At 38.4% G+C, this 20801-nt stretch overlaps 1 protein-coding gene across 1 annotated transcript in view; it reads right to left on the reverse strand.

Moving 5' to 3' along the window:
* LOC149208297 (uncharacterized) overlaps window positions 1-20801 on the reverse strand; it is a 47826-nt gene that overhangs the window by 12916 nt on the left and 14109 nt on the right. The window lies entirely within an intron of this gene.

Below are 20801 nucleotides of genomic sequence, written 5' to 3' on the forward strand. Positions count from 1 at the left end.
TTTTTCTTTCTTTGAGAATTTGGTAGTTGTAGCAAAGAAAGTGCTGCATCATTTACTCATTAGTAAGCAAAATGAAAAGACAATAAAAAATTGATAGACCATCATAATACCATCAAAATAAGCTATTGTAGTTTACACACTAGCATAGATCCATGTTAACCCCTGGGGCCTGGATTATTAAGCACAATAAAGGGATATGTAAAACTTGATGTTTACAATCCTCGAAGTTTTTGAGCTTTCTTGACAGTTAATAGATACAAGTTTAAAATGAACCTATGATAATTTATGGTTGTTTAAATAATATGCCAAACATTTTTATTTAGCTTATTGCAATCAAAAGAAATAGTGTCTATATTGTTTTTTATCTTTTTAGCATTACATGCTGAAAGATGTGGGCTCTAGAGTACATTGCCTCCCTTGGTGCAATTAATCTGATACAAATATATGATCTGAGATGTCATCAACAAAGCCTAAATAGTTTGTGGCTGTGCTTTGTTTTGTAGCTAAGTATTCAAAAACTCGTCAGCCTTGTCTAGCCAATGACCAAGTTTGATTTCATGCAGTTGGAGTCAAAAAAGTTCACCATATATATTGTAGACTTTGTTATACTATATGAAGGCCAAAAATTCTAGTTGCAATGAGAAGAACTACAACAGTAAGTTAAGATGCCAGTACAGACAGTGAGGTGAAGTTACAGAGTTAATTGAAGCCACATCCCCAAATGTGTGACAATATAAGCATGTTGCCCCTCAAAATGCATGTGTTTTTTGGCATTTGCAATATTCTCCTCAGCATAGTAGGGTCATCCTTCAAGTCTGTTCATCTCCAGCAAGAAACCTAATCTCAGATCTTACGACAAAGATATTTAATCAAGACTGGAAGTAGAAATCCAGAAGTACAGGCTTGGCTATCATGATGGCTCTCATCTGGCAGCAGGTTACAATGGATAGATAATAGAATAGTATGGTTCCCAGACTTAAGAGACCTACCCAGGCAACTGTATGCCAGCAACTTAATCCTAAAAATGGGTCATATTTAGCAGTTAGCTTTATTCACCTACAGATCTGCAGTTAAGGGGTCTGGAATAATTCACTGCAATTCTTCACGATAAAATTACATTGCGGAAATATAAAAACTGGAACTGAGAAATAGATGCACACATAATAAAAATGACATCGTTGTTTTTGGACAAAAGTCCCTCGAAAAATCCCGAAGGGAAAACTAGTGTAGCAGATGAGAGTTTTAATATTATGCAGCAAAAATAGAGAGTTACAACTGCTAACCTTCATGTCTTAGCTCTGGAAATTTATCTCAACTAGAAATATACTAGGAAAATTCTTTTCCTTCTCAACAAATCAATCTGGCCTCTCCTTGCCCGCTCACACTCCTCCCTGGCACTCACACCAATGGCCAGAAATGCACACTGCAGCCTCTTGGGAATTTCATTCTTCCGTAGCACTAGCAACTGAATCAATCCTCCTTCTGAAAACTAGCACTAGCAATCTGGGCAACTCGCACTGCAAAATATGACCTCCTCTACTAGATAATTCGGCCTCCTGTCCTGACTCTGGATTACTGAGAATTTCTCTAGAAATTCTCGCTACTGCAAACCCCTGTTACTATCTCTCCCTTGGCTCGAACTGCCTTGCTCACTTGACGTGTCGTCTCCGATCCCTTTGACCTGTTCTTATAATCTCTCGCTGGAGCATCAATGATTAAGATCTAATCATGATCAATGGCTCAGATCATCTTAACTCCATCAAGTCACTTTTCTGGAAGTCTCTAGAGCAAAATCGATTTCCTCAATCAATACCCACTAATTAATCAATTTTGCTTAAGTTAGACTTAGGAAATTTTTATTTATTGATCAATTAATTTACTTGAGAGGTTTCCAAGTGTTTTATTTCAAAACCTTTTCTGAGTTTTGGAGATTTCGTGTTCCTTAGCCTCTCTGACACCTTAGAGACTAGAACACCTATTCAATGCTTCTCCAAAAATCAACAAAAATATCTAACTAGGCCAAGTCTTGTAAAAGTGTTCCCTACCTTTCAAGAGATGGCTAAGTAGTCAAACATATTAGGTGCTTTCGGCCCCTAAGGGGATGTGGCATTTCCAAGGTCTTTTGGTCAAGGTTGTCATTGATGTCAATATGGCATTGTTTGATGGCAAATTCTTGTGATCTGTGATGTTTCCCTAAGATGCTCATTGATCATAATGCCCTAGTTATGAAAGTTCTTATGAAGATGCTCTAGTGATGAAAGTTCTTATAAAGATGCCATATCAAGAATATGACATACATGAATGACTACACTTGATGATGACATATGATGACATGGTTGGAGAACATATGATGAGATGGACCGTATGATGACATAGAGAGGATATGATGACATATATTATCGTGTGACTTTAATCGGCCCTTTGAATAATAATCCGTTGTCGTAGTAATAAACTTTGGAAACCTTTTAACCAAAGTTCCAACACATTTAATATAACACAACGCTATAATAAAACCCTTTCGGAGAAATATCACATAGCGTTTTTATTTATGTCACCACTAAAAACCTTCAATCTTCGATTTCCGATTTCCGATTTGCTCCGATCCCAATCTCCAATCTGCAACCCGATCTCCAATCTCTGATTTGCTCTAACTTCCGATATGCAGACCCAACTTGATTTAATAATGATTTAACTATCAAATCCCATCTGCCACTTTATCGAAACTTTTGAAATGGCGCCTCTGATAAGACCTAGTCTTTGATTGTCGATATGGTTGCGGACCCAATTGGCTTTATCATAACATTTTAATATAATACCGCGTTCGTTGCGTCAAAACTTTCCTATATCGCAAGTTTTGCATGTTGTGTCATGTTAAAGCTTCTGATACCCAAACCTTCGATACCCATCCACATCAAGTCGGCCTCCCTCCCTTAGTCATGTCCCCTCATTTCTAAATCGAATCCATATAAATAAGAGTTCAAACTTCATTTCTCCATCATTAATTTCAGTCAAGGAGATACTAAGATATATCACAGTTGACACCTCATGAACTAGGGACATCAAGAAAGGTTTTTGAAGATTTGTTTGGGTGAAAAATTTGGAGTTGATACACTCAGACTTGCAGCTATGACAAGAACTATACCACAGAACCTGCGACAAGGACTATACCTCAGAGCAGAAAAAAGTTTCGAAATAGTGTGAAGGGTTGTAGCTCAGATTCATTGCTGGATAGGTTCCCAAGCAATGGAATAGGCCTCAGACCTATGAAAAGATTAATTCTCGGGCATGATCTCAGAATAGTGAAGTAAGGTTTCGAAACAGTGAATTAAAGTTTCATAACGAGGCTCCATATTTCAGAACTATGTGATTCGAATACTCCTATGATAGTAATGTACAACTGGGATAGAAATACATCATTGAAGACTAAGGTTACATCTGTCATCATTTGAAGGGAGTTGAAGACAACACCCGCATTAAAGGGTTTACCTCGATGTTGTGAACAGACCTGTGAACAAACCTCTGAAGTAGTCACCTGTTGAGGGATCAAACCTCTCCTATTCTCTGTGATTCAGTCTAGGATTATAGTCATTACTTGGAGCAGACTTTGAAGGAAAGAACTTAGCCTTTTGGACAGTGAAGTTTGTTGATGACAACTTGAAGATATCCTTCTAGCAAACATATTGAAGCATCCTTGAAGCAGTAGTGTTGAGGTACATTATAGAATCCTTAGAAGAATTATTTAGTGCAAACATTGAGGCTTAGTGTAGCTTATTGTAGACACATTGTTGAGAAGCCCTGGTTGTCCTTAAGAGTTAATATTGGAGACCATGATGCATTAGTCATCTTGAAGTGGCCTTGTAGAAAGTGTTTGGGTAATATGAAGAGTAGTGGTGACACCTTCATGGTGAGACAAGGTTGTCATTGATGAAGTGACGTGGAGACTAAGTGAAGGCATCGCTGAAGATAGACAGGGCTCGTTGAAGAAGATATTGGGAGCCGTGAACAATCATCAAGCTTATCTTGACAAATTGAAGCTAAGGGTTGGAGCTGTAGAGGTAGGAGCGTCATAGAGACAAGGTTAGTGACTTGGAAGATAGGGTTGAAGCCCTAGAGAATAGGAGTCCTCAAGAGATCAGGTTGGAGCCCTAGAGGTTGGTGCCTCAAAGTGACAAGGCTGGAGCCTTGGGAAGTCTAAGTCGATTCTTGGCAAACTACAGGTTAGAGCCTGGGAGATTGAATATTGCAATGGATTTATTGTAAAGAAGAGGTTAATAAAAGTATTTATTCTTATTGTTCATTTTGTGTTCTAATTATATGTGATATAACTGGTAAAAATAACAATTAAAAAAATACTAATTCATGCCCCCTATCAGTATTTCCAACAATTGGTATCAGAGTCAATACCTTCACTCAAAGCCTAACAACCTGAAGGTTGAACCTTAGAACACAAATGGCAAAGCCAAGAAAGAAAGCCTCCAATCCTTCTAAAGATTGGTCTCTTCCTCAACCATGAAAATTGAAGACAATCAAATTGGGAAAGTTCCGTTGCTCAATGGAAACTTTGATATATGGAAGATGAGAATGAGGAATTTCTTAATGGCTCAAGGTGTTGAAGTCTGGGAATCAATGATTATTGAAAATTCGATGGAGAAAAATCCAAGGAATATAATGCAAGAGCGTTGCAAGCAATCTTGAGTGAGTTACCAGATGCTACAAAGATCAAAGTGGAGAAATGTTCATCAGCAAAAGGTATGTGAGACAAACTTCAAGATCTTCACTCAAGAGAAGCATTGACCATGACTGCTAAACAAGAAGATGATGGAAAGCAAGAAGGAAATCCATAATCCATTAAGGAATCCTAAAACATGGGTGAAGATATCAAGGCCAAGGAAGACCTAGAAGATGAAGAGAGTAAAGATGACTTCGAAGAATATCTCATGGTGAAGCTTGTCGCTGCCCTAGAAGAGATAAGAAATTTGAAAAAGGAGAATGAGGAGCTCAAGAAGCAATCACAAGATTGTGACCATGACCTTGACAAGACAAGGAAGGAAGTTAACCTATTCAAGTTTCAAGTTCAAGAAAGAGATGAGGAGCTCACCAAGCTTAAGGAGGAATTTCATGAAAACAAGAAGAAGCATCATGAAGAAGTAATATCCATGACAAATCAATTGGATAAGGCATAGAAAAGGGAAAAAACTTTGTCAAGCCATCTTAAACAAAGACATGAAGACTTTGAACAAACTTAAAGGACAAATTGATCAATGCAAGGAATAAGTCTCCTCCCTTAAATATCAACTAGGAGAAGCAAAGAAACAAGAACAAGGAGCTGAGAAGGTGATGGTAGCTTTGGCACTCATAGATGGACAAGTTGATGAAGCAGAAAAGGAAGAAAAGGATGATGACATCTCCAAATTAAGATTAGAAATCTCTTCACTTAAGGCCCAATCATGTGAAGAAACCAAGATGAAGGAAGAAATGAAGATCAGTCTATCAAAGAAGGATGAAGAATGCAAGAAAATGAAAGAAGAAATTGCCTTTCTTAAAAACGAAGTTGACTTGCTAAATAAGAACTTGAAGAGTTCTCAAGCCTTCGATGACATCCTAAGTCATCAAAGATCTCCTCTTGATAAATCAGGTCTTGTCTATGTAGGTGTACCCTCAAGCAAGAATAGTGCAAGCCCTAATACTTCAAACAACAAGGAGTGGAGAAACCTAGAAGAAATATTGATGCCCCCAGTTCTAGCAAAGGCAAGAAGGGTCAAGATGACGTTGGAAGAAACCCTACTACAAGAAGATATGCAGATGGTGTCAAGAATGAAAGAGGCAATGGATATGATCAAAGAATCCCAAGACAAAATGACTTCAGAAGTACATCAAGGCAATCTCCATCCTGCCTGTATCAAAGTATATTTTTTGGTTATTGCTATTCTTGTTCAAATTTTGGGCACATGGCAAAGGATTGTAGGGCATACCACAAGGACAAATATAATGGTCCCTATCAATTTCCCATAAGCAACTTTGCAGGAGGAAATTATGCTCTTCATTTATGTACAAATTTGAATGCTTCAATTGTCATAACATTGGACATATGGCTCGTGATTGTAACTTGACTCGGGTCCCTAAACAAGCTAAAAACATGTCTACCAAGCAAGAAAAGAAAGTTACACAAGTATGGAGAAGGAAGCAAATTGGATCTGAAAGTCTCTTGAACACTCAAGACATCCACTCATGTTGTTGATCTGATGAGTACATCTTTGGCAGATATGATATTCCAAGTTTTAATGATGAAATTCTACCAAGAAGAAGACCATGCATATTGTTAGGGGGAGCTTATGATTCTTGACTATTCTTGCAGAAGCTATCCGTGAAGAGCCCTATGAAATCCTTGATGAGTCATATATGGACAATCTTGATAAATCATCTCTCGAGAGTAGCACATGAAATTGTGAAGATGTCTTCCACTTGATCACAAGGCAAGCAATCTTTCTTGAGCTAGAGGAGGTTATGCATGCAAGGGGAGTTGGTTCATCATATGAATAAATGCAAACATATCTATCATGGAGAACTATCATCGATGAAGAAAATACGATGGGAGCAACATATCAAGAAGCAACTTGATAGGGGAAGTACTTGGGTACCCCATTTTCCATTGATGTCAAAGGGGGAGAGAATGTTGAAGGGAAAGAATATTTCCATCAATGACAAAGGGGGAGACTGTTGGTCAAGGTTGTCATTGATGTCAATATGGCATTGTTTTTGATGGCAAATTTTTGTGATCTATGATGTTGCCCTAAGATGCTCATTAATCATAATGCCCTAGTAATGAAAGTCCTTATGAAGATGCCCTAGTGATGAAAGTTCTTATGAAGATGCCATATCAAGAAGATGACATACATGAATGACTACACTTGACGATGACATGGTTGGAGACCATATGATGGATGAAGGACCATATGATGACATAGAGATGATATGAAGACATATTATCGTGTGACTTTAATCGAGCCTTTGAATAATAATCCATTGTCAAAGTAATAGACCTTGGAAACCTTTTAACCAAAGTTCCAACGCATATAACCAAAGTTCCAACACATATAATATAACACAACGCTATAATAAAACCCTTTCGGAGAAATATCATATCGGTGTTATATCATATCATCCTTTTTATCGTATGTCACCACTCAAAACCTCCAATCTCCAATTTCCGATTTCATCTGATCCCGATCTCTGATTTGCGACCTGATCTCCAATTTGTTCTGACTTCCGATATGCAAACCCGACTTGATTTAATAATGATTTAATTATCAAATTGCATCTACCACTTTAGCGGAACTTTTGAAATGGCACCTCTGATAAGACCCTTCAATAAGACCTAATCTTCGATTGTCAATATGGTTGCAGACTTGATTAGCTTTATCATAATGTTTTAATATAATATTGCGTCCGCTGCGTTAGAACTTTCCTATATCGCAAGTTTTGAATGTTGTGTCATGTTAAAGCTTTCAATGCCCATCCATGTCAAGTCAGCCTCCCTCCATTAGTCACGTCCCCTCATTTCTATATCGAATCCATATAAATAAGAGTTTGAACTTCATTTCTCCATCATCAATTTCAGTCAAAGAGATACAGAGATATATCATAGTTCACACCTTGTGAACTAGGGAAACCGAGGAAGCTTTTTGAAGATTTGTTTGGGTGAAAAATCTGGAGTTGATACACTCGAACTTGCAGTTGTGACAAGAGCTATACCACAAAACATGCGACAAGGACTATACCTCAGAGCAAAAAAAAGTTTCAAACCAGTGTGAAGGGTTGTAGCTCGGATTCCTTGTTGGACATGTTCCCAAGTAGTGGAATAGGCCTTGGACCAGTTAAGTAAGGTTTCAGAACAGTGAATTAAAGTTTCAAACGAGGCTCCATATTTCAGAACTGTGTGATTCAGATACTCCTGTGACAACAAGTGTACATTTGGGATAGCAATATACATGGGAGACCGAGTAAGGTTACATCTGTTGAAGGGAGTTGAAGACAACACCAACATTGAAGTGTTTACCTTGGCATTGTGAACAGATTTGTGAACAAACTTCTGAAGTAGTCACCTCGGCATTGTGAATAGACCTATGAACAAACCTCGGCATTGTGAACAAACCTTTGAAGCAGTCACCTCGGCATTGTGAACAGACCTCAACATTTGGGACCAAACCTCTGAAGGAGTCACCTGTGGAGGGATCAAATCTATCCTATTCTCTATGATTCGATCTAGGATTATAGTCATTATTTGGAGCGGACTTTCAAGGAAAGAACTTAGCCTTTTGGACAGCGAAGTTTGTTGATGACAATTTGAAGATATCCTTGTAGCAGAAATATTGAAGCATCCTTGAAGTAGCAGTGTTGAGGTACATTATAGAATCCTTGGAAGAATTATTTGGTGCATACTTTGAGGCTTAGTGCAGCTTGTTGTAAACACATTGTTGAGAAGCCCTAGTTGTCCTTAGAGTTAATCTTGGAGACCATGATGCATTAGTCATCATGAAGTGGCCTTGGAGAAAGTGTTTGGGTAATATGAAGAGTAGTGGCGACACCTTCATGGTAAGACAAGGTTGTCATTGATGAACTGACATGGAGACTAAGTGAAGGCATTGTTGAAGATAGACAGGGCTCATTGAAGAAGATATTGGGAGCCGTGAACAATCATCAAACTTATCTTGACAAATTGAAGTTGAGGGTTGGAGCCCTAGAGGTAGGAGCCTCATAGAGATAAGGTTGGTGCCTTGGAAGATAGGGTTGAAGCCCTAGAGGATTGGAGTCCTCAAGAGACTAGGTTGGAGCCTGTACTAGAGATAGGGTTGGAGCCCTAGAGGTTGGTGCCTCAAAGTGACAAGGTTGGAGCCTTCGGAAGTCCAAGTCAATGCTTGGCAAACTACAAGTTGGAGCCTAGGAGATTAAAGATTGGTGTCTTCATCTAGGGTTGGAGCCCTACAAATTATTGTATTGGATTTATTGTTAAGAAGATATTAATCAAAGTATTTATTCTTATTGTTCATTTTGTGTTCTAATTATAAGTGATCTCACTGGTAAAAATAACAATTGAAGAGAAATATTGATTCCCCCACTCTCAGTGTTTTCAATCCATAAGTGTTTGTGAAATAGGGGGCAATGGAGGGGAAGGACTTCATGGCCAAGTGCCATGGCCTAGGGACTAGCCAATGGGAGTCCACATCCTAAGTGTATAGATGTAGTGGAGCGAGCAATTGTGGAGGCATGAGTTGCCCCTCTTAGTCTGCTTTATCCACCCATAGGGTTCCTTTTAATGAGATGGAGCATCAAGTTCTTAGGAACCGAGTGATGGCTAATGAGGGGAGTAGAACTCATGCTAGGGTTTTTCCATTATGGGTTGGGCAACTTAATTGAGCCCCAATTCCACTAGAGGAGCATTATGACATCCTACAGGTGAAGCATTGAGAGCCATAGGACTCCTACCACTTGCAGAGCTACATTCCATTCAATGGGCACCTACAACACCCCCCAGCAATCTGCACTTTGCCCCACTTTATTCATGAGATGATGCACTTAGACCAGCATGCCCCATTCGACTTAGCAATGTACACATGTTTTAGCAGCGGATATGAGGCCCAAATGAGGATTGTCTCACCCATTGAAACATGGGAGGGTTAGCATCATGCTCAAAGCCCTCAACGTTGGAGCAAAGTCAGACTATTTGATCACCAAGAGAACCATGAGACCCAACATTGTGCCCCATAACCACTTTAAGGGGCTAGAAAATCATTTGCTCATAGGGTTAGGGACCAACCCCTAGGGCTTTGTTATAGAGGTTTTTTTCACACATCTTGGCACAAGCAGGCCTCAATGCAAGCCCTAGGATGGCCTAGGGCTAGATGACATTGTTGAATTTTCTAAGTCTATCAGTTAGAAAATTACTTTGTATTCTACTGGTTTATTTATTCTACTTGAATTCTGAACAAGTTATTCTAAACATTTAAATACCGAAATAAACAAAATACAGTCACAACATCTACAAATCATCAACTAAAAGAAAACAAGCACACAAGTGACACCATTATTTTTGGACAAATGTCCCCAAAAAACCCAATGCAAGAAAACAGGTGCAGCTATTCAGGTTTATTATTATGCAGTATTTCCTTGAGTACAACTGGGTGCCTAACCGACTCGCCCGATAGAGAAAAGTACACGTCAACAATACCTCTATATTCAGAAACAGGTATTCAAAAAACCTGTCCCACGAAACCCTCTGGCACAACTGAAGCTCAGTGTTGGCCCTTCTAGCCTTTGCGTCAACCCTCTGAGGCATTGCGCAACCTCTGCGTGGATGATGCAGTCCCTCTAGCCTCTGTGTTGTCTCTGCTGGGCTTTGCATGGCCTGAACTAGCTACTGCTCTCGCTCTCCGTGCTTTTGCACTGGTCTCTCAGTACTGTCTCTGCCTCTGTCCAGTATTCACTGCCCCTCGTTGTTGATCACTGATTCACTTTTGCTTAGCAACCCTACGGTAGCAAAATGAATGACTGATCACTCTATATTTAAATACCGAAATAAACACAATACAGTCACAACATCTACAGATCATCAACTAAAAGAAAACAAGCACACAAGTGACACCATTATTTTTGGACAAATGTCCCCAAAAAACCCAATGCAAGAAAACAGGTGCAGCTATTCAAGTTTATTATTATGCAGTATTTCCTTGAGTACAACTGGGTGCCTAATCGGCTCGCCCGACAGAGAAAAATACACGTCAGCAATACCTCTATATTTGGAAATGGGTGATGAGCCCCAAAAATGGATAATTATTTGGGCTCATTCAACCTCCTAATTTGACTTAATCCACCATTCTCATTAGTTTATTGCATGTTTTTAATTATATTTATGCTAATAGAGTGAATTGGGTTAGTCATTATGCCAACAAGTCTAATGTGTGCTTTGTGTAGCCTTTTTGGTCAATTTGGAGACAAAATTGAAGGTCTTAATGAGCACTTGGCAGCCAAATTCGTGGGAGAACAAGGGAGAGGATTTGTAGGAAGGTGTCCCCTTCATTTATGGGCCCTTACCTCGAATTCTCCACCATCAGCTCAGAGTTCAAGGGCCACCAAATCAATCAACACAAGGGCAACCAAGCAAGTCAAGTAGGACTGTTGTTAACTACAAGTCTTGGGCAGCCGAGTCCCTAAATTTTAGGAGGACTGTTGGGTCCTCAAATTGTATAAATAAGAAGGCTTAGGGCCTCATTTTGGTTAGCTAGTTAGCCAGTAGATAGTAGCTAGTGGTTAGTCATTTTGTAGCTGGTAGTTAGTCATTTCATAGTCTTGTTGTAGTCATTTTGTAGTTCGATTTTTAGGCAATAGATTAGTTTTGCTGTCAGCTCATTCTCAAGCTCTCCTTGTGGACAGTTTTGATGTAACTCTTCATTTCTTGATCAATAAAGATGAATCCAGCTTTGCACCAGCTCTAAATCTCTCTTAAGAGGTTGTAGCTCTTGGGGTTGGGCCCATCTCAAGCGCCCAATACCTCCTTTGATTATCTTTATGTGTCTTTGCTGCATTCTTAGAATAAAATCTGCTATTTGTATTTAAATATTGCATTGTTATTTGGATTTCTTTTGATGGTTAAAGTAGCTTCTCATGGTTAGAATAGATTGGTAGGATAATAACAAGAAAAAGGCTACCAAACACCTTGGATCTCAACTCCCCCTCAGTGGAATCATGAGCTGGGACCAACGTGACTTTGCTGCCAACAAAAACGCTGTTTTTCTTTTCCATGCAATTCTTAGTGTTGGAACCCTCTTTTGTAGATGCTGATATTAGTAGTGTTTAAATGCTTCAGTTGATGATTTCTTAGTGGCATAAGTTAGTTCATGCATTTCATTTCGAATAAACTGTTGTTCATTTCCTTTTGTTGTTACTTAGGTCAGAATAGAGTAAAGTAACTAGGTCATAGGTTTTATAAGTGTTTGTGTGTTCAGTTTGAAATACCACTTGCAGAGTACCTATTACCCTTCCTTACCTGCACATACCCCATCCAACCTACCTGTTTCATCCTTCACTCAGAACCCTTACCTTACATTTACCTCATTCGCTTACTTTGCCATGATTCTCATCTTCTTGGGCAACATCATCTCATCCCTCCTTGAACGAATCTCACCATCTACACCTTCTCCTCAACTCCATTCCCCAAGTCCTAGACCTCTTCACACCCCTATTTCACCTCCATACTCATTCCTCCATCTTTTTCCCTCCATCCATGCTCCAAAATCCCATTTCGAAACATCCTGTAGAAGAATTACAGAACATCCTGTAGAAATCCTGAACATCTTGTAGAACCCCTGCAGACTTCCTGTAGAAGCTCATAAACACGGTTTCTTGGCAGCCAAACTTTGTGAGACTCACTGGAAGGGTGTTAGGGACCCCTTAGACCCTCTCTGAACCTTCCCAACCTTTCCCAAGCATTTCTCCTCCTTGATCCACCTCTGCACAGTCAAAAATAGTTAGAAGCACATGCATGATAATTCCAACAACTTAAACAAAAATACAAAAAGATGTTTTCTTCATATAGAGGTAGTCTAGACACATGTATTTTACCTTCATAGAAGTAATGGCATCTCTTTTAGTAGTTTGCATGCTCTCCTTTGCGTCAGTAGGACTAGCTGGTAGAATTAGGGTTTGCTAGGGTTTGCGTTTCTTTTTGGCTTTCAGTTTCTTTTTGCAATTATATTAGCTTCCTTCGAGTTAGCTTTCATCCATCAATTAAAAAGCTTCTTCTGAGAGCTCATAGAAGTTGGCTTAAGCTCCTAGCGGACTTGTGCCAGCTGACCAAGTGACAGCTGTGGCAAGAGCTAGTACTTGTGCATACAACACCGTCGCTTCCAAGTTTGTTACGAACTACCAGGTTGATAAAATTAAAGAAGGGAGTTCCAGGAGTTGTAGCATTATTGCTACAATACTGGAGCCCACCAACGGGTATTCAAAAAACCAGTCCCATGAAACCCTCTGGCACAACTGAAGCTCAGTGTTGGCCCTTCTGGCCTTTGCGTCAACCCTCTGAGGCATTGCACAGCCTCTGCGTGGATGACGCAATCCCTCTGGCCTCTGCGCTGTCTCTGTTGGGCTCTGCATGGCCTGAACTAGCTACTGCTCTCGCTCTCCATGCTTCTGCACTGGTCTCTCAGTACTGTCTCTGCCTCTGTCCAGTATTCACTGCCCCTCATTGCTGATCACTGATTCACTTTTTCTTAGCAACCCTACGCTAGCAAAATGAATGACTGATCACTCTGGTGTGTTCTCCAACTGACCCTCAAGCCTCTTCTTATACTTTTCTCGTTGGTCCTTCAACGGCCAAGATAAATCTCTAATCAACTACTAAGATTAGATTTGGCTTGATCCATGACTTTTGGAACCTTCTAACCCAGTTTATATTAATACCCATTAATATTTTATTTTTCCTAAGTTTAGACTTAGGAACTCCATTAAAAATATTAATTATTTTAATATCTCCCAAATCGGTTAGAATCTGCCCAGACCATTTCTGGGTCTTGGAGATCTCATGTGCTTTAGCCCGTCCACCAATTTTCATGGCTAGATCACATTCGATGCTACCCCAAATCAACATACATCAACATTCTAGCCTTTCTATTGGAGATTTATCTTATTTGCACATTGGTTACTAGGTCGGCCTATGACCTAAAGTCTTTGTCTCACATTATTTTATAATTTTGGGGGCTTATAGACCTAATTCGACTTAGTAGGACATGTATATATTTGTGATCAAATCATTATCACACTTGGACAATTTGGACCTCTTGGAGGAAATCACACTTGTTTCTTTGCGGCTATTGGAGATTCTTGAAATGCATTTTAGTGTGTGGAAGCCAAATTTGGATTGTCTTTGGAGCTATTCTTTGGCAAATGGATGGGTATATTTTATATTATCTTGTAAGTGCTCTTTGTTAAATATTATCATTTTGAATGTCTAATGTCTAATGTACTTCTAGATTATGCCAGTTTGTGCCCTAATTTGTTGAAAATAATTTCCGAAGGCTATTTAGATGAATGTTGTATATGTTACTCATGCATAACATGTCATGAATATTCCTATTGGTGAATCTTTTTAAAGCTCTCCCAAGGAACTCCATTTATCATTGAGTGGGTAAATGCCTAAGTTGCATTAAAACGGATATGAGAACAAATACGACTAGGAGGTTTGAAATAGATACGGCAAATTTTTGAAAAATTTAGATATGATACAAAAAGGAAATGAATTATATATATAGACTCTAGACTCTAGACTCATCTTTTAGTCTTTAGAATCTAGACTCTATATTTAAAAATACATGATCATCATCAATGATTATTATAACATTCAAGTTGGCACCTTTGATTAAAATGTCAATACCCACTCACAGTTTAAAGGAATATGAGATTGTTTTCAGAGTCACATGATAGTTCATGAAATTATATATTTTTCTAATGAATTTGAAAACACTAACACAGAGGGAACATGGTGAATTTGACTTTATAAATAGTATGTTGCACAGTACCTTGGTCTAGACTCTAAAGGAGTCATGACATAGAAATATTGTTTAGTATCACCGAATATAATGTAAATTTAATCATTGTAAATAACAGCGTCTACACATTATAAATTGGATTGTATTCCAGTAGCTACAATAGGAGATGCTCTGAAATTCATAGAAAGAAGTAAGTTGGATTTATTTATTCACAACCTAAGATCATATGACCAAGAATCAAGATGCCACAATTTAAGCAATTAAGTATTGTGAAGTATGATACTAGTAAAGAAACGCTGAGAAATTTAACCTAATGCAAAGAAACTGCTTCCACCAGCCAACTTTGTGGGTAACAACTTTTCTTCTTGATTTCATAGATACCTTATGAGTTTCCATTCCAAATTCTATGTTTCCATCCTTTAGATTTGGAATTGTTGAAAACTTGTTGGCAAATACCTCTATCATTTCATGAATCCTTTTTCAAGAAAAATGTTCACTTTCAGTTGAGTTGTAACCAGTGGATATAAAGGTCTGCAAAGAATTCAGTTGCATTTACATGTTCTAGACTAACAAACATGGAATATATTCTTGCAATAAAGTGCCTAGAACATTGGAAACTTGGAAACTTGGAAACGTATCCATATTTTCTAGAAATGTATCCAAATTTTCTGGAAACGTATCAATTTTTATTGAAAGTCCTTTGAAACGTTTTCAATCTCAGGATGGTTGTTTCCGAAAAAGTGAAATGTGTCGAAAACGTTTCCAAGTCGTTTTGTACATGTTTCTGTATCCAAAATGTTGAACGGTGTTTCTGGGAATTGGGGGTAGCATTTCCGACAACTTATCAAAATGCTATAATTTTGATACCTAGGGGCAACAAATTTTGGCCTCCTTAGCAACAAATTAGGCTTATCTTGAGCATCAATCTTAAATTTTCTCCATAATTTTATCTTCTCAAATTCAATCCTTTTAAGGATAGGGTGGGGGCTTTTTGGTGATTTGACAGCCTAAACATCAAGAGATAGGTCTAGGCCATCTAACCTATCAATTTGGTGGGCATCTACTTAAATTTCATCCATAAAATCTCTTGCCCTAGGTGTTGCCTTAAGAGGGAAACCCTAGTTTCTTTTTCCTTCAACTTGAGGACTTTCTTGAAGGTTTCATGAGCCTTGTCTTAGCTAGTATCCATTATAAGGTACCTTTTCTCTTTGGTTTTGACCTTAGGAACACCCATTACCATCGAAAACTTCCAAAGCCCTAAATCTTAAACCTAGTTTTCTAGGGATTTTCTTTGAGAGTGACTTACTTCTTTGAAACTTTGTACATTTATTGCGCCTTTCTCTTGAATGAGCCCCAATAAGATATTATCATGCCTTATCCATAGTTTATCTGTAATAGAAGTGATCTCCCTCCTACCATCCATGAAAATCCATAAAGAGCAGGGGTTTTTGGCGAAGGTGACATTGAGCCTCTACCCCATTGTTAGCACTTTATCTAGCTTTGGTCTTGTAGGGTTTCCCTCTCCAAGGCCAGCTAGATTTTTGGTAACATTTTTGGCATTGTTGCTCGAGACATGAAGCGTGTGTTTTATTCCCATACGATAATACAACTTATTATTTGGCGACTCCTTTGGAAGAACGAAGCCCTTGTTCTTCATTAAACTTCAAAGTCAATGCTTGTAGGGTGAGGCAAGCATCTCTTAAGGCATCCTAAAATTCACCCTGGCAACTCCTGTTTAATTGTCATGCGAAGATCAAGGCAATGGCTCCTTGGGAATTGCACGAGGTTAATATTGATTCATTTTTACATATTGAAGAAGGAAAGTGGGATATTGGTCATCATTTTGACAATGATTCGATATATGACACTAATGATGATCTTGTCTCTCTTTCATCGCCTTCAAGATATCACTCCTTGCATGTCCTTAAGGACACCAATAAGAGTGGTATGCTTGAGGTTGTTCTTCATCAAAAGTTCATAAGCTTGATTGTGGAAATTTCCATTCTTTGGTTGGAAGAAAGGATCCAATGGCTCGAGCTGGATACCTTTTCCTCTTCCATGATTCTTTTTCACAATACATGGTTCTCTCATTTTCGCACTTCCCACTTCATCAAGACAATCTTGCCAAGGAGGATGTGATGTTTGGTTGCCCTACCTCATAATCATTCATAACGACAAATGTTGCTACATTGATTTAATGATATGTTGGTTGCATTGGCTATCTGACTATACTTAGTTCATGCATAGTGTGTTCGCATTGCATGGTAGTGTAGGGTGCATTGCATCTTTCCTTTTTCATAGCTAATATCGTCATGTTATGTTGTCATGCTAGAATAGGTTGCATATAGATTAGTTGCACTTAGAATAGATTTACTTTTTTGTATGGTTTAGTATTTGATGAAAAACATGGGTGATGAAAATACGCCCAATGCACATGCTCCCAATAGTTGTATTGTGATGTGCAGGATATAAGTTTGTGTCCCAGGATATTGACAGAGTTCTCATGAACTCTCGTTCAAGTACATGTATCATGTTCTCTATGGTGAGATTATGTCCCAGTTAGAGCCAGATGTAACCCACCAAAAGTGGGTACCCCTAGGAGGATTTTTCTCTTAATTATCTTCTTCCAGCCAGCGGTCAGCAGCCCCCAACAGCCATCGAGTAACCAATGTGATGTGTCATTCTTATCTCTGCCCTTTGCATCTGCCATCAGTTATATGTTTCCTTGCACATTTGTCAAGAGCCCATGTTAGAAGGTGGGCAATCTGATCCAAAAGGTATGTTATTTTAGGGCTTTTCTTTGAGAGTGATTTGCTTCTTTGGAGCTTTGTACCTTTATTGTGCCTCTCTTGAATGAGCTCTAGTGAGATCATTTCATACCTTATCCATAGCTTATCTATGACAGAAGTGATCTCCCTCCTACCAAGACTCCTCCCATCAATGAAAATCTGTAAAGAGCACGGGGTTTTGGCTGAGGCGACATTGGGCCTCTACCCCATTGTTAGCACTTTGTCTAGCTTTTGCCTTGTAGGGTTTCCCTCTCTAAGGCCTCCTAGATTTTGTGGTAACAATCCCACTGGACTAGGGCTAAAGATTACCCCCTTTGGTAAGGTGAGAGAACAAGTTTATAATCAAGATCAGTGAATCATCCAGATCACCCTTTTATCTATACTTAACAAAACATTACATAAAAGCGCTCTATTACAAAATGATTAAAGTACTTGTTGAGTGGTAGCCCACCTTCGTCCAAGAGGAGTGTCAGATGGTGAGAGGTGTATGACTAGGGCAAACAGTGGAGGAAACTGGCCTACATCATCAATGAGAAAATGTGTAGCACTGTTGGTTGGTTGGCTATCCAAGATAGGAGAAAAAGTTCTCCTATAGGGTTAATCCATTTTGGTGGGTAACGGCCATATTAATTGCAGATTTATTATTTCAAATTCTAGAGTAAAATCAAGTAACAAGTTGAAGGCGCATCCCTTTGAAAGCCCACCCTTATGAGTTTTCTGCATTATTTTCCATCATTTTTTGGGTGGATATAGCATACTTTATGCAGGTTTCCCATCCCTAATTGCATAAAAAACTACCCCTTACATTGTTTTCACAACTCCATAAGCGCTTATTTTGCATTTGAGAAAAATCAATTCGTTGAAGGTGGTGCATCCCTTTAGAAGCCCGCCTTTATGAATTTCCTGCATTACTTTTCAGCAATTTAAGGATGGTTATAGCATACTTTATGTAGCTTTTCCATCCCTAACCGCATAAGAAAAACAACTCTCTTAGATTGTTTTCATGGCTCCATAAGCCCTCGGGTTTAATGGGAATTGATCCCTCAGTCTACCACCATTCAAAAAATAAATAAATAAATAAATTATTAAATTTTCTTTGTCATGTGAAACTAACATAAATTTCTGAATATCATAAATCGGATTCTCAAGTCTAAATTCTTTACATAGATGCTAATATTTCACTTAAACTTAATTTTATTGACCATAATTCTGGAGTTTCATTTCAAGTTCATTCTTAAATCAAAACTATGGGGTTAGACATAAGTTGTTCTTCAATTGTATATCATTCACTTCAGTTATCTTTACATTAAGCAAATACAGAAATTAATTTTCTACATTTAAAATCAAATTTGCAAGTTACCTATTGTTTATTTACTTCATGTTTTTAAAGAAGTTTAACAAGTTTTAATAAGTTTAACCACTTGTTCAAATATGGAAATTACCTTTAAAAAATATCATAAACTAGATTCCAGTGATATATTCAATGTGCATGTAATTTATTAGCTTTAATTGGATCTGATGAGTGTATGCTTTAGTTTCTTAATGAAGAATTTACTTGTATGAAGCATCACATGTTAGGCTTTTAGACCCCATCACCCGGTATTCGATTCCCAAAAATCAATAAGCAGAATGAATACACGACCAAATTCCTAACACAAAAAATATAGCAGAAGCAAAAAAGATTACTCAATCTGAATCACACACTCATAAACATATTTCTACCCGATCATTAGTTCATCATTAATAAAATAATCACGGCTATTACTTGGGTTCGCATAACAGGGATAATAGCCCAGCTGAGAAAATACAATATTGATCACCAGTGTCACTACAATCTCTCAGACCCAACACATGTTCACTAAGAAGCCTCTCTTAATCTTGTGCTACCTTTGTATCTTAGCACCTCACATTAGGCTCAATTTATAACTTTTCTAAGCTAAGATTGACAGCTAAAATTAGCTCGTTAAGTTAGCTAAAGATAAGTAGCATTATTTTAGTTAACTATCTTATCTTTATCTTTTTCTACTTTAATGCAAGTACAAGTCATAAATTTAGCTTTCCTTACATGCACATCTCATGCATGTCACACACAACACATCAACTTGTGTGCAACTCACTTGCACACTCTACATGTTGAATGTAAACCCCTAATGAGGAAAATCAAGGTCCTACTCAAGACACAAGACTACAAGTACCTTTCGAGTTACAAAGCTTGGCACTCCCTCTTAGTGAGGGAGGTACTTCTGGAATAACCTCCTCCATTCGAATTTATCTCTAGGCCCATCTCAATATCTGTAGTTGCTCCCTCTTACACTGAAGCTTGTCCTACTACCTGATCTAAAACATGAACTGAGAACCTGTCACATCCAACTATGTTCAGATGATCCTAATCCTAAGTATCCATTAATGTCATATCATACCAGCTGAGGTTCTTGGCAATCCCTAAAGAATCACTCTTCCTCGCCACCTACTCACTCTTGGCAACTGTCACTTGTTTTGTATCCAAGATCCCCTCGATATACCCATAGGTTGTCCCAACAACTTGTACGATTACCCCTATCTGATGCCATGCACTATAGCTGCATCCAAGGTCGCTCCTTCTGAATATAGAAGCACATGTCCATCCAAGAACAAAACTTTATATCCAGCATCCTCCAAGACTAATACTAAGAGCACGTGTACCATCAACCCTGGAATAAACAACATCCTTGTCACCTTCATAAATCCTCGAGACTCTCGCTGGAATCTAACACATCCAAACCCCTTCACGGCTTGTCTGATGCTAGCTCCACAACTCACATGGCAGCCTGAGTCTGTGTCTGAATACTTTGGAACACTAACCTCATCCCCGTCATGTGATTGGACGCTCTATTGTCCACCAATGTTGTGAACATCACAATCAGGATTAAATTTGGGAAGGTCTTAAATCGGAAAAAATCATAAAAAATCGGCAAATACAAAAAAAAAAAGCATTTTTTTCAAATTTTTTAATATCTAAAGCATCCACAACATAAAATAAATGCATTGACACATATATATGAAAAGAGAACTAATATATAAGATGTGTAATATCATGTTTAATGCTACATCACACATAACAACAAATCATGTCCTAAATACTAAGTCCTGAGTCCCGACTCATCCTCAAAATATCAAGAAAAAACATAATAATCTATTTCATTTCATGATTCATAATGTCATATACAATGAAATGAACCAAATAACTAATACTATTGATTTCCTTTGCCCTCTTGCAAGAAAATGTAATAGCTTTCCCTCTAGATGAAGAAGGCAATGGGGCTGGCACTCGTAGTGGACTCTATTGTGCTCTAGAAGTTGAAGAACTAGGAGCTATATAGGAGGTAGACCATGTCTTTTACTAGTGACCATGGTAGGTGGTGTCACCTCCTCCTACTGTTGCTCCCCCTCCTCTTCCTCCTCTGCAGCTGCTACCCCCTCCACTTCCTCCTCC

The sequence above is a fragment of the Pinus tabuliformis genome, chromosome 1_2 (assembly GCF_031772625.1).
Source record: "Pinus tabuliformis cultivar Carrire ecotype Pingquan chromosome 1_2, CPIR1, whole genome shotgun sequence".
NCBI lineage: Eukaryota > Viridiplantae > Streptophyta > Pinopsida > Pinales > Pinaceae > Pinus > Pinus tabuliformis.